The 11,721-nt window shown below is 42.6% G+C and overlaps 1 pseudogene; it reads right to left on the bottom strand.

Annotated features, from left to right (window-relative positions):
• Nucleotides 1-4,302: 4,302 nt before the first annotated feature.
• LOC124607744 lies at nt 4,303-4,421 on the bottom strand (annotated as a pseudogene).
• Between the last annotated feature and the right edge of the window lie 7,300 nt (nt 4,422-11,721).

Raw genomic sequence — 11,721 nt, 5'->3', positions numbered from 1 at the left:
ATATGCTTCAGAAAGATATCAACTTGTATAAGAGAACACACTCCCTGACGAGGAGCTACAGTAAAGGAACCGCTAAACCACGCGTATCCTGACTGTGGACAGATGGTTCCAGTAAACTACATTCACGTATTAAGGTTGCAAAGATAGGTAATTTTAGGAGATATTCAATGTGAACCAAAATACAATTTTGTGATAAACACTTCGTGTTTGTTTCTGCAGAACTGCACACGCTGAGCAGTGCAGAAATAACAATCTTCGACGCGTGCAGTGCAGAAATTACAGAAAAATTTGTGGGAACTTGGGTTTGCCTTTAGAAAAAAACAAAATCTTTTTTTTTTAAATATCAGAGGAATGAGCAGCACGACATAGCGTCGAACTATACTTGCAAGAAAGTATCGACCCACATGTATCGAAAAATAATCCTTTAGTTTACTAGAGGAAACACAGAAGTCCTTCTAGATGCCAATTGAAATATCTTCCATTCTGTTATCTGGTCGATGGCAGAGTGATGAAGTGCAATTTTAAAGTAACCCGTCCTTAGAACTTATTCTAAATAAACAGTTCATCATGTTAGAATTACACTGAAACGTCAAAGAAAATGGTATAGGCATGCGTATTCAAATACAGAGACATGCAAACAGACAGAGCATGGTGCTGCGGTCGTCAATCCCTATATAAGACAACGAATGTCTGGCGCAGTTGTTAGATCGGTTACTGCTGCTACAGTGGCAGGTTATCAAGATTTAAGTGAGTTTAAACGTGGTGTTATAGTCGGCGCACGAGGGATGGAACATAAAGTCTCTGAGATAGTGATGAAGTAGGAATTTTCCTGTACGACCATTTCATGAGTGTACCGTAAATATCAGGAATCCAGTAAAACACCAAATCTCCGACACAACTGCGGCCGGAAAAAAATCCTGCATGAATGGTACCAACGACAACTGAAGAGAATCTTTCAGCGTACAGAAGTGCAACCCTTCCTCAAATTGCTGTAGATTTCAATGCTGGGCCATCAACAAGTGCCAATATGGGGTTTTCTTGATGATTGCATGACACAGATTTACGTCTCGCCTGGGCTCGTCAACACCGACACTGGACTGTTGATGACTGCAAACATGTTGCCTGGTCGGCTGCGTCTCGTTTCAAATTGTATCGAGCGGATGGACGTGTACGGGTATGGAGACAACCTCATGAATCCATAGGCCCTACAAGTCAACAGGGGAGTATTAAAGCTTGTGGAGGCTCTGTAATGGTGTGGGGCGTGAGCAGTTTAAGTGATATGGGACGCTTGATACGTCGAGATATGACTCTGACATGTGACACGAACGTAAGCATCCTGTCTGATACCTGCATCCATTCATGTCCATTGTGCATTCCGACGGGCTTGGGCAGGTCCAGCTGGACAATGTGATAACCCACTCGTCCAGAATTGATACAGAGTGGCTGAAGGAACATTTTCTGCTAGCCACCAGACTCCCCAGATGTAAACGTTATTCCAGGAAACCCCTCACTTCCTTTACTCACATTTTTATAAATGTTTTACGTGTCGTAATTTGGTTTTTCTATATGCGCGACAGAAATATAAAGATTCGTAATACTTTGTGTTGCATTTAACGTCACATCAAGTCATTGCACACCGTAAATATTCGTTAGTTAAACCGAAAGAAAACCTGGAGTTCGATAAAGCAACCCCGCTTCAGGCGAGGGAAATCTATTAGAAACATTACTAGAAATGAATTCCTCATATTTCCAATTTTTTTCATACCCCACAGACATTGACTAAGGTTTACTTTTAGCACTATTGCAAAAAGTTATAAATTATTCATTATTGTCATATATTCTCCTGTAGTGATTCCCTTTCATTTCACCATCACATCGTTTGTTACAAGATTTATTTTAAAACTGACGAACTCTTCATTACTTCACAGGAACGCATTACGGCAGATGCACAAAACCAAATTCATGCTATTATATGCACAGGATTGCAGTATATCGCAGTTTGATCGAAGACACTCCGACACTGCTAAATACTGCATAGATGTCGTTGACTTATCTCAGTACTGATCGTGTGGAAGAGCAGAAGTTAAATGGGCACACACCATGGGACACAAATTTAACAGCGCAATCTGCAGAATTTATTACCGTTTTCATGTAATTCACTAATTTATGTCCTTAAGCATGTTGTTAATTTCTTCTTTCAGAAGCCGGCCGGAGTGGCCGAGCGTTTCTAGGCGCTTCAGTCTAGAGCCGCGCGACCGCTACGGTCGCAGTTTCGAATCCTGCCTCGGGCATGGATGTGTGTGATGTCCTTAGGTTAGTTAGGTTTAAGTAGTTCTAAGTTCTAGGGTACTGATGACCTCAGAAGTTAAGTCCCATAGTGCTCAGAGCCATTTGAACCATCTTCTTTCAGATGTTACTGCACTTACACTTGTTGCTAACAAATACGTGGAAGGGAACAGTCGTTTTAATATCAGTTATGAACCACAATGGACTATAACAACATTGGTCGGATTAATGAAGAGTGAGAAAGAAATAATTTATCACTGTGTGTCATTTTGTCATTAGGTTGATGCCTCTCGGTGCTACGTTCTTCATAATACATCTTTAGTCAGCATAGTAGGTATGAACTCACATTTACAATACTATCTGTGTTTTGTTGTATCCCTGCTTGTGGAACTACTGGCACATAATGAACTGTGTCAGTTACGTATGCCGTAATATGATGCAGGTTATATGTGGTAATTTGTGAATTTTGACCTTGGCAAAGAGCTCTAGAGTTTCTCTAGGCCGCTTAAATTGCCACAATACCTCTAGAAAAAATGATACATGCAGCTTAATTGATGACACTATGTGCCCGTTCGGCAAACAGCCTCCAGTAGGGCTTAACGGCCTGCAGCGCATGCTAAAAAAAGTACATTATATTTCTGCAACAAAAGTTTTTGTTCTGTCCTCTGCGTATGCCACACCCACCATTTACAAGGAAAGGCTTTTAAATGCAAGTGGATGGTCCGAATTTCTGTAATGGTTCTTCGCTTTTCAGAAAATTACCCCTTTGGAAGCTGGAGTGCTGCATTTAGCTGGCTACAGACGTATTCCTCCATATTTCACCCTCAGCGCCTGCTGCCGGGTGGATATTTTCCGCCGCGAGCGTGTTTCGGTAATGTTAACGTTAGTCCAAACTTTGCTCGGTGAACAAAGAGGGCTTCTCGCCGGAGGATTATATTGCGGAAGTTCTCGCCGGCTCATTCTCATCGAGAAGAGATAATCTGCACACCCAGCTGCGAGAGCAGGGAACGTCTGCTGCCCTGTTACGCGGAGCACGAGGGGGCAGCGGACGAATCAGCGGGAAAAGGAGTTTGCTGCCGCTCATCTTGCTCAGAACAGTTTTTAGCATTGTGATATTTCTGCCCATATTTAGAACCATAACGCACCACTGTGATCCATCTCCTATGTTATTTCTAAAATATCTTAACTAACTTTTGCATTCGTTTATAATGTCTTTAACTATCCGTTCAATTTTCGTTGTAAATGAATGTAATGTCTGCAATAATTTACAAGGTTTCCTTTTTGTTTTCATCATTCAAGCGACTTTTCGGCTGTATAAACACTCGATCTTTAATTAAACCACATTGGACAGAACACATTGAGGAAATTAACAGATAATGCTTGTTCAATTAGTTTTTCCAGTAGGAGTTGTGAAGTGTTTGCCATGTCTCGTTTACAAAAAATGCATTTAGTTTTGTGTTCAATTAAGTAACGATGTTAATTTTAAACGGTCCAATTCTTGATATAGCGATGATGTAGTTGACAATGGAATAAAATTAATAATGATTTCGTGACCACGCAATGTATATGTAAAAATGATACTGGAAACCGAAACTCTCTGCGTTCGAACAGACCTTGGAGGGTCCGACGGTATCGAACGGCCGCCGTATCAGCCTCAGCCCCCAGGCGTCTCTGGATGCGGATTTGGAGAGGCATGTGTTCAGCACACCGCTCTCCCGGCCGTATGTCATTTGACGAGACCGGAGCCGCTACTTCTCAGTCAAGTATCTCCTCAGTTTGCCTCACAAGGGCTGAGTGTACCCCGCTTGCCGGCCGGAGTGGCCGAGCGGTTGTAGGCGCTACAGTCTGGAACCGCGCGACTGCTACGGTCGCAAGTTCGAATCCAGCCTCGGGCATGGATGTGTGTGATGTCCTTAGGTTAGTTAGGTTTAATTAGTTCTAAGTTCTAGGGGACTGATGACCTCAGCAGTTAAGTCCCATAGTGCTCAGAGCCATTTGAACCATTTGTACCCCGCTTGCCAACAGCGCTGGGGCAGCCCGGATGGTCACCCATCCAAGTGCTAGCCCAGCCCGACAGCGCTTAACTCCGGTGATCTGACGGGAACCGGTGTTAACACTGCGGCAAGACCGTTGGCTAAACCGTAACTCTACGAACTATAAATTACCTTGTACAAATCATAATTTCTATAAACCTATTGCCCTCGGTAATGCACGTCTCCCTAACGCACTGCATAGTGTTCGATGGGATTTAAGTCGGGGGGGGGGGGGGCAGTCCTGTCCATTCAGCGAGTCTCCTCTCGTCCCAAGAGCACGTCCGCCTGCTCAGTTAGACGCGTTCGTGCATTGTCATCCATAAGAATGAAGTCTGGGCCGAATGCGCCCCTCGAAAAATCTGGAAGGAATTGAGGTATTGATGACTGGGTGTTGTGTGCTGTCCTTAGGTTAGTTAGGTTTAAGTAGTTCTAAGTTCTGGGGGACTGATGACCATAGATGTTAAGTCCCATAGGGCTCAGAGCCATTTGAACCATTTTGAATTGAGGTATACAACAGCGTTGACCAGTGAGTGAGCCGTATTCAAAGACTGGGAAGTCAATACGCCCATCCAGAATTATGCATCCCCACTCCACAACACCTAGACCACCAAAACGATCACGGGCGATAATCTATCTGGGTGCATTACGTGTTGTCCAGTGTTATCGGGGCACGTTCATAATCACTAATCGTCCGATAAGAAAGCACGCTACCTCCAATCCTCCTCTGTCCAATCCCTACGCTGTTTGGCACCGTCGCAAACCTTTGAAGACGATAGACTGATAGGTCAAGATTACTCTGGCACTTTGCTCCATGTGCACCAGAGAGCATCCAGCAGTTGTCATCGGTGTTGATGGAAGAATGAAACACCCTAGCTGAAAAATTTCTTGCCAGTTTGGTGACCAGCGTGGGAGCACGTGCACAGCATATGATGCCGTCTGTGGTGATCACACACCGTGTTAATAACCATGTCCTACCTAAGGAATGGAGGAACATTATAAATCGTGCTGACCTCAGTGTTGTAACGTATCCCTTATCTGCAGATAACAGCGCATTTTACTTTATTTCCAGTTTCGCTATTTCACGTACGTGAAGTGACTGTATCAGCTCTGCACTGTTTCTGGAGTAAGGTGCGAGCGGTAGGTTCCTAGACTGGCTGGCAGAGGCATTTGGCCATTTGGCGCTTTCAGAGACAGTGGGATGAGGTGCCGAAGCAGAAGTCGCTCGTGACGTCAGCGAAGAGATACGTAGGGAAAGTATGTACATTCATTCTGGCGCGAATCAAGTAACCGTTATTAATAAATACTTGTTGACAAAAGTTCCCTTTTGCTATTCAGATATCAGGAGTCTATGGGTTATAAATACTATCATTCAGTAATTTTTCAATTCCAGGAAACGTGAGTATTAATAAATACATGAATAACTTCGGCATAACCGAAGATGTGCGGTCTCAATACGAACTATGCCAACTGTACGCCCGCGTTGGAGACTGTGCACCATGGTCGGCAGTCGTCGATAGGATGCTTTTCGATCTACTCATACGATAGACCTTGCTCTCGTACCGTTAACAGCTTTAGTCCCTGTGAACAAGCTCGTTTTACGGTGTTTCTTAAATAAACGCTCTATAACGGCATCCTGTGTAAAAATTATATGCACAAAAAAATTCTTACCGGCTTATTTATGTAAAACATTGACAGTGGTATTGTACTTTCAGAATCCGACGGCGCTCTACGGCTCTGTAGGGGTACATAAAACTACGCGGCTGCTCACTTAGTCAGGGCAAGGACGGAATGACTTAATTATGGTAAGATTCGGGTGGGAAAGCGTGGCCAGTTATACCGTAGGCCCTCTATGTCATCATCTATGGACCCACCTGCTGAACTGAGACATTTCTGGATGTTTAGTACGAGTTCTTGCAGTGTGATTATAGTCTTTTAATAAAAGTGTCTTTTCTCATCGTCTCATTTCGTATTCTTTCAAGTACTTTCTGTAGTATTGAAAGGTAAGGTCTGATCAGGGTAGATCCAGAAAATCAAGTTGGAAGTTGCCAACCACAAAGTGGAATGAGTATAATATTTTTGAGGAGGAGGATCTTTGATGGTTAAGAGAGCCGAGCGCGCGCAGTAAAAAACTCGGGAGTCGCAGCTAGGTGCCCGGAGGAAGCTGACGTGTGGCGACAGCTTTAAGGTAAGGAATCGAGCTGCGTAATAACACTGAGCAAACTTAAGCACGTAAATGAGAGGAGATATATAATAATTTCAAAATGGAGTTTTTTAGATAATAGAGTTAGGATTTGTATGTCCAAGGTTTGACGCAGTAAGCATTTTGTAAAATTTTTTGTAAGGGTGATACGTGCTACAAAAATGTTGGGAATGGTAGTTTTGTGTATGACTTAAAATTTTAACAATATATATATTGAGATCAACATTGTGCTTAAATCTAAAAGACTGAATCATAATCCACATCCTTTGCTTGTCTTGAATATGAAAATGAGTAGTAAAGTAAAGTTACCCACCAATGAAACAACCTAAAGAAAATGAGGCATCTATGCAATATATGGTTTGAAATCGATTTTGGTATAACTAAAGTTATCAGAACAAAGTTATTTCAAATAACCAATTTTATGTCATTTACATCACTGGCATTATTCAAGGCAAGATATAATTTCATTAAGTAAACATAAGGGCCTAAAGCTAATTTTTCCGTACCATATTAATGCCATTGCACAAATTGCATTATTCTCTTAAACTTGAATGCTGAGTCAAATACATGTCTCGTTAATGGCAAAAATGGAAGAGTGCAAGAAACAAGTTCACAGACGCAGTCAGATGCAGGTTTATTGAATAATTAATTTGGAACAATGTTATCATTGATACTTTCACTAATTAAAAAGGGAACAATTTTAGTTAGATACTTTCACTTTTGAAGATAATTTTTTCCATGATACTTTCACTATAATACAGAAATTCTCTACATATATAGTCCATGTTCCATCGAGCTACATCAGTTGGCAGTAACGCAGACCCGGGTCTATGGGTGGTGCAAACCGGGGTATCTACCCCGGGCGGCAGTTTCAGGGGGCACCAAATTCATATCCTGGAAGGAAAAAACCTTGTTTCATAAGTCGCCTACGATCCAACACCAATTGGTCTATCGATTATTCATTTGATTATGAAACGCATCTCTGCTGCTTTTTGAACATTTCTGAACACATTCTGAGTTGGTTTCTGACCGAATCTTAATTTTATTTTTGAATTCGTGAATAATGTACGTGGAATCTCTGCCAGGAGAATCCCCATCGCATCTAGAAATGAAAAATTTTCCCGCAGACAAAAGGGGACAGGGGTATACGATCTGAGCCAAATAAACCCGAACGGGTGAACGCAAATCGATGTTTGTTTATGTGGTTGATTGGGGGTGCAAATGAACAGCCTTCTTATAATTATTAGCGATATCCGTAGATTCAGACTACCAAAGTGGAAATAAACGAGCAAGAAAGAGCACATGTTAACTTCTCGGTGTATCCAAGAAAATGGAATTTTGACAAAAACTTTTGATAGAAACCTACACCACTAATGGCCAGTTGTGCAGTCCCTGATTAGCAACCGCTTATGTTCTATTCTCGGAATAGCGAGAAAAACGCATTGTACGAATACGTCAGAACGCCTAGCCGGAGAATAAACGGGGGTTAAAGGAACCGGTGATTCTGGCAAGTTTAGGAAGCCTAATCGGAGGATAAGCTTTGACAATGGCAGGAATAGTTCAGAATTAGTGATGACGAGATTGTTTGTTAGAACGAGGAAAGAAGAAACGGGGACATCACACAAATTACATGGAAGAATATGACTATTTCAAATTTATGTAGAAATTTCGTACTTCTACTTTCCGATCTCATGCTTGAGAAACTGGAGCATATGAATGAAATGTGAAACCATTTTCTAACATAAAAATTATTGCTTGTAGTCAGCGTAATACGCACTTTATATTGGTACTTCGTGAATTACATTCTGTCGTGTTTTTTACGTAAATGTGGTACATAAAAATGACCATTTGTGCCAAAACACTCTCGCTTTTTTGGCGTGTGTTACAATTGTTGCAAATACTAGAAAGGGCTGTTTTGCTTCATCTGTATCTAGGAGACACTGACAAAATAGACGCAATGAAATGGAGAAACCACACCAGTCCTGGGTACTGTTCCTGTTAGCAAACTTTTCAGTATTAGACAACAATATTTTGATTTTTCATATAGCAAAACATTTGACAAACTTTGATGAGGTAACAGATTCTTTCGCAGAAAGGAAAGCACGCTTATGTAAGGCTGTAGCAAGATTAGAGAGAAAAAATGCTGGGGCCTAAGGTTTGGAGAAATGTGTACTGTCTTGGTTGTCTCTTGTCTTTACTGGTTTTATGTTTCCTAAATTTAATTTTATGTCAGGCAAAAGAGAAAGTTATTAGCTAACAGGCAGTAAAGAGTGCAAATTTTCTAAAGAGTTCTTATTCTCCCTGTCACAAATAAACCCACTCAGTAGTAATTGTGACATTTTACATTTTTTTAAGGGGAGGAGAAGTAGGCTGTCAAACGGACCGACTGGGAGCAGGAGAGACACCATATGACAGCTTAATTTGCACTGCTCTGAATACAGGCTTGATGCCATCCATTATGAAATATACACGCTTGAATTCCACAGAACGATGTACAGTGACTTGCAATGGAAGAATGCTGTGTGAAGAGGTGTGGCACTGTCCTTTGGCACACTTCAGACCAAATAACGTGGCATCAAACTCTTGAGAAATATGTGCTATACAAAATGAACATAATTTTGACAGATCGATATTTTAAATTTTTGACGGCTATCTCAAACACTAGGGGGGTGCCGGGGGGGAGGGGGGTAGGCGCCACTTTGCATTGCCCCCGTTCGGAGAAATATTGTAGATCCGGGACTGCAGCAACAAATTATACGAAAGCCACTGTCATCTGTACGTTTTGCACACAAGTGTTCTTCCCCCAGACGAAGCTTCTGTACACATCGACTATAGTTCAATTCCTTTATCTTGGCGCCTCGCGCATGCCCGCCCAGACGCGGGAGAATGCTGCGTTGCCAGTTGCACGCGCCAAGAGAAGCAGCGCCGTAGTATAGTATAGTTCCCAAACTTACGTTTGGGGGGGGGGGGGGGGGGGGAGCGCGCAGTTTATGAAGTAAAGCCACCAAGGCTGCATTAACCCTTTTGCCGCTACAGAGACGTGCTCCCCGCATTCCGCGCTGTGCGCGATTTTGTCATCACTGCACTGCTCGCCTGTGCAGACACATGGTGTTCCGACTGCTTTGACACACTTATCATTCGATTTCACAAAAACTATTTGGCCCAAAAATTTGATTTTTACCCATCTTCTTGACTGCGACCTTCCCCCCATAAATGACTTAATTTTGTTTCGATGCTCAACGTAGTTATTGTGCAGTGTTAAATGTAGTAAACCATTGCACGAAATTTTGAAGAGCTTGCAGAGGTAAAGGTCCACAGCGTATACTTTCCGTATGCTCGATTTTAGTTGCCACTAGAAATTTCGAAAAATTACATTCAAACGAATAAAATTCATGGAGAAAGACACTTCGATATTTCTTTAAATAAAGAAAATATTAAGCACCGAACAAGATTTGAACTCGGAATCGTTTGCTTAGCAGCCAAACACTTACACCGTTATGCTACTGCAACTCGTCGTTCAATGCAATTCCTGGAGTACTTCAAAAAATCACGTAAAATACCGACAAACACTGTTGATATGACTATGAACTACTCACGTTTCGTCGAAGTACAGTAGGATATAAGCAAATACCTATGTTCTTTATTGTGAAAAAGCGGTTGGTGAGAATGAATTTCCTTGCTATCACCTGAATTAGGAGGCTTCTTGATGTTTCGTTTAATTAATTAATAGAATATGAAGCAGTTGGTATAAATAATGCTTTATCCAAACTTTCTTTTATAGAAAGTCTGCTATCAAGACATTGTTTTTGTTCAATTACTTTATTTATGACTGAACGTTTCTAAATCTGGAGACACTCGTCCGTGCTCTGCACTGTAGTCAAGCTCTGGCAACATCGTTCTCTGTTCATTGGCTGACTGTGTTTTGTGCCGTCAGATGCGCAGAACGAACCTAAACTCGGCCGCCGTCGTAAATGACGCGCACTTTAGTCACCCTATATGGTATTTTCGCGGTGTCTTGACGAGTATGTGATCATCCTCAAATCTGGAACTGACGAATTTCCTAAAACTATGTAACTTTTTAAACGACATATCGACTGTTGTGTCTAGACAAGACAGCCTAGACACAATGAGAGGAAGCCGAAAGGCACGCGTTTAGTTGACGCAGGCAAGAGATAGGTCTGTAACAGGATACGTAATGAATGCTATAAAGAAAAGTACGTAGCTTCTGTATTACTTAACTTTAATCCATCCTTGTTGTACATCGCTCTTGACGATACAAGTGAGACTCTGTAGATATATGCAATGTAATGCTAATGGCGCCTTGCTAGGTCGTAGACATTGACTTAGCTGAAGGCTATTCTAACTATCTGCTCTGCAAATGAGCGAGGCTTCGTCAGTGTGCATCGCTAGCGAAGTTGTCCGTACAACTGGGGCGAGTGCTAGTCCGTATCTCGAGACCTGCCTTGTGGTGGCGCTCGGTCTGCGATCACACAGTGGCGACACGCGGGTCCGACATGTACTAATGGACCGCGGCCGATTTAAAACTACCACCTAGCAAGTGTGGTGTCTGGCGGTGACACCACATTGAGAATTTGATTTATTTAGATTTTACCCCCACCAGACTATTTACTATTTTCCTCCGCAGGAATGCCATTCCGGTTGAGTGGCAATCGATCTGAGCCTAGTGCTTCGAGCGATGCTCGAGTCTGTTGCGTAGTAGGCCACAGGTGCGGCGGACTGGCCGCGCTCGCTCACCGCTGCTGGTGATGGGTCGAACTGTCAGCAGGAGTGGTGAGGGGCGTCCATCAGCAGCTGTCAGTGGCGGCTGCTGCCCTGCACCAGCCGCCCAGCCGCAGCCCGTCTGCTGGTAGGCCTACACGTCACTGGGCTCTGCCCATACCTGCTACATCTCCTCCCTCACAGCGCTCGTGTTATTCTCCATTAGCGTGTCTCGTCTGACACCACAGAACCGTTGTGCAATGGTTATGCTTAGAGTATCAAAATCCTCTTCTTGTCCTTTCAGCTGTCATGTATACAAGTCCAGTGTACATTTATAAGTCATAGTTCCATCATCATGGCTTCAGATTTTATGTAATGATACCATCACGCCAGTAAGTCATATCCGCAGGAGTTACAGTGCATTCTTAATTGCTATTTTAGAAATTGTGCTCGTAGATACATATAGGGTGACCGGATGCAGTT

Source organism: Schistocerca americana, chromosome 3, assembly GCF_021461395.2.
Source record: "Schistocerca americana isolate TAMUIC-IGC-003095 chromosome 3, iqSchAmer2.1, whole genome shotgun sequence".
Classification (NCBI taxonomy): Eukaryota; Metazoa; Arthropoda; class Insecta; order Orthoptera; family Acrididae; genus Schistocerca; species Schistocerca americana.
This window is presented reverse-complemented; position numbering and strand designations above follow the sequence as displayed.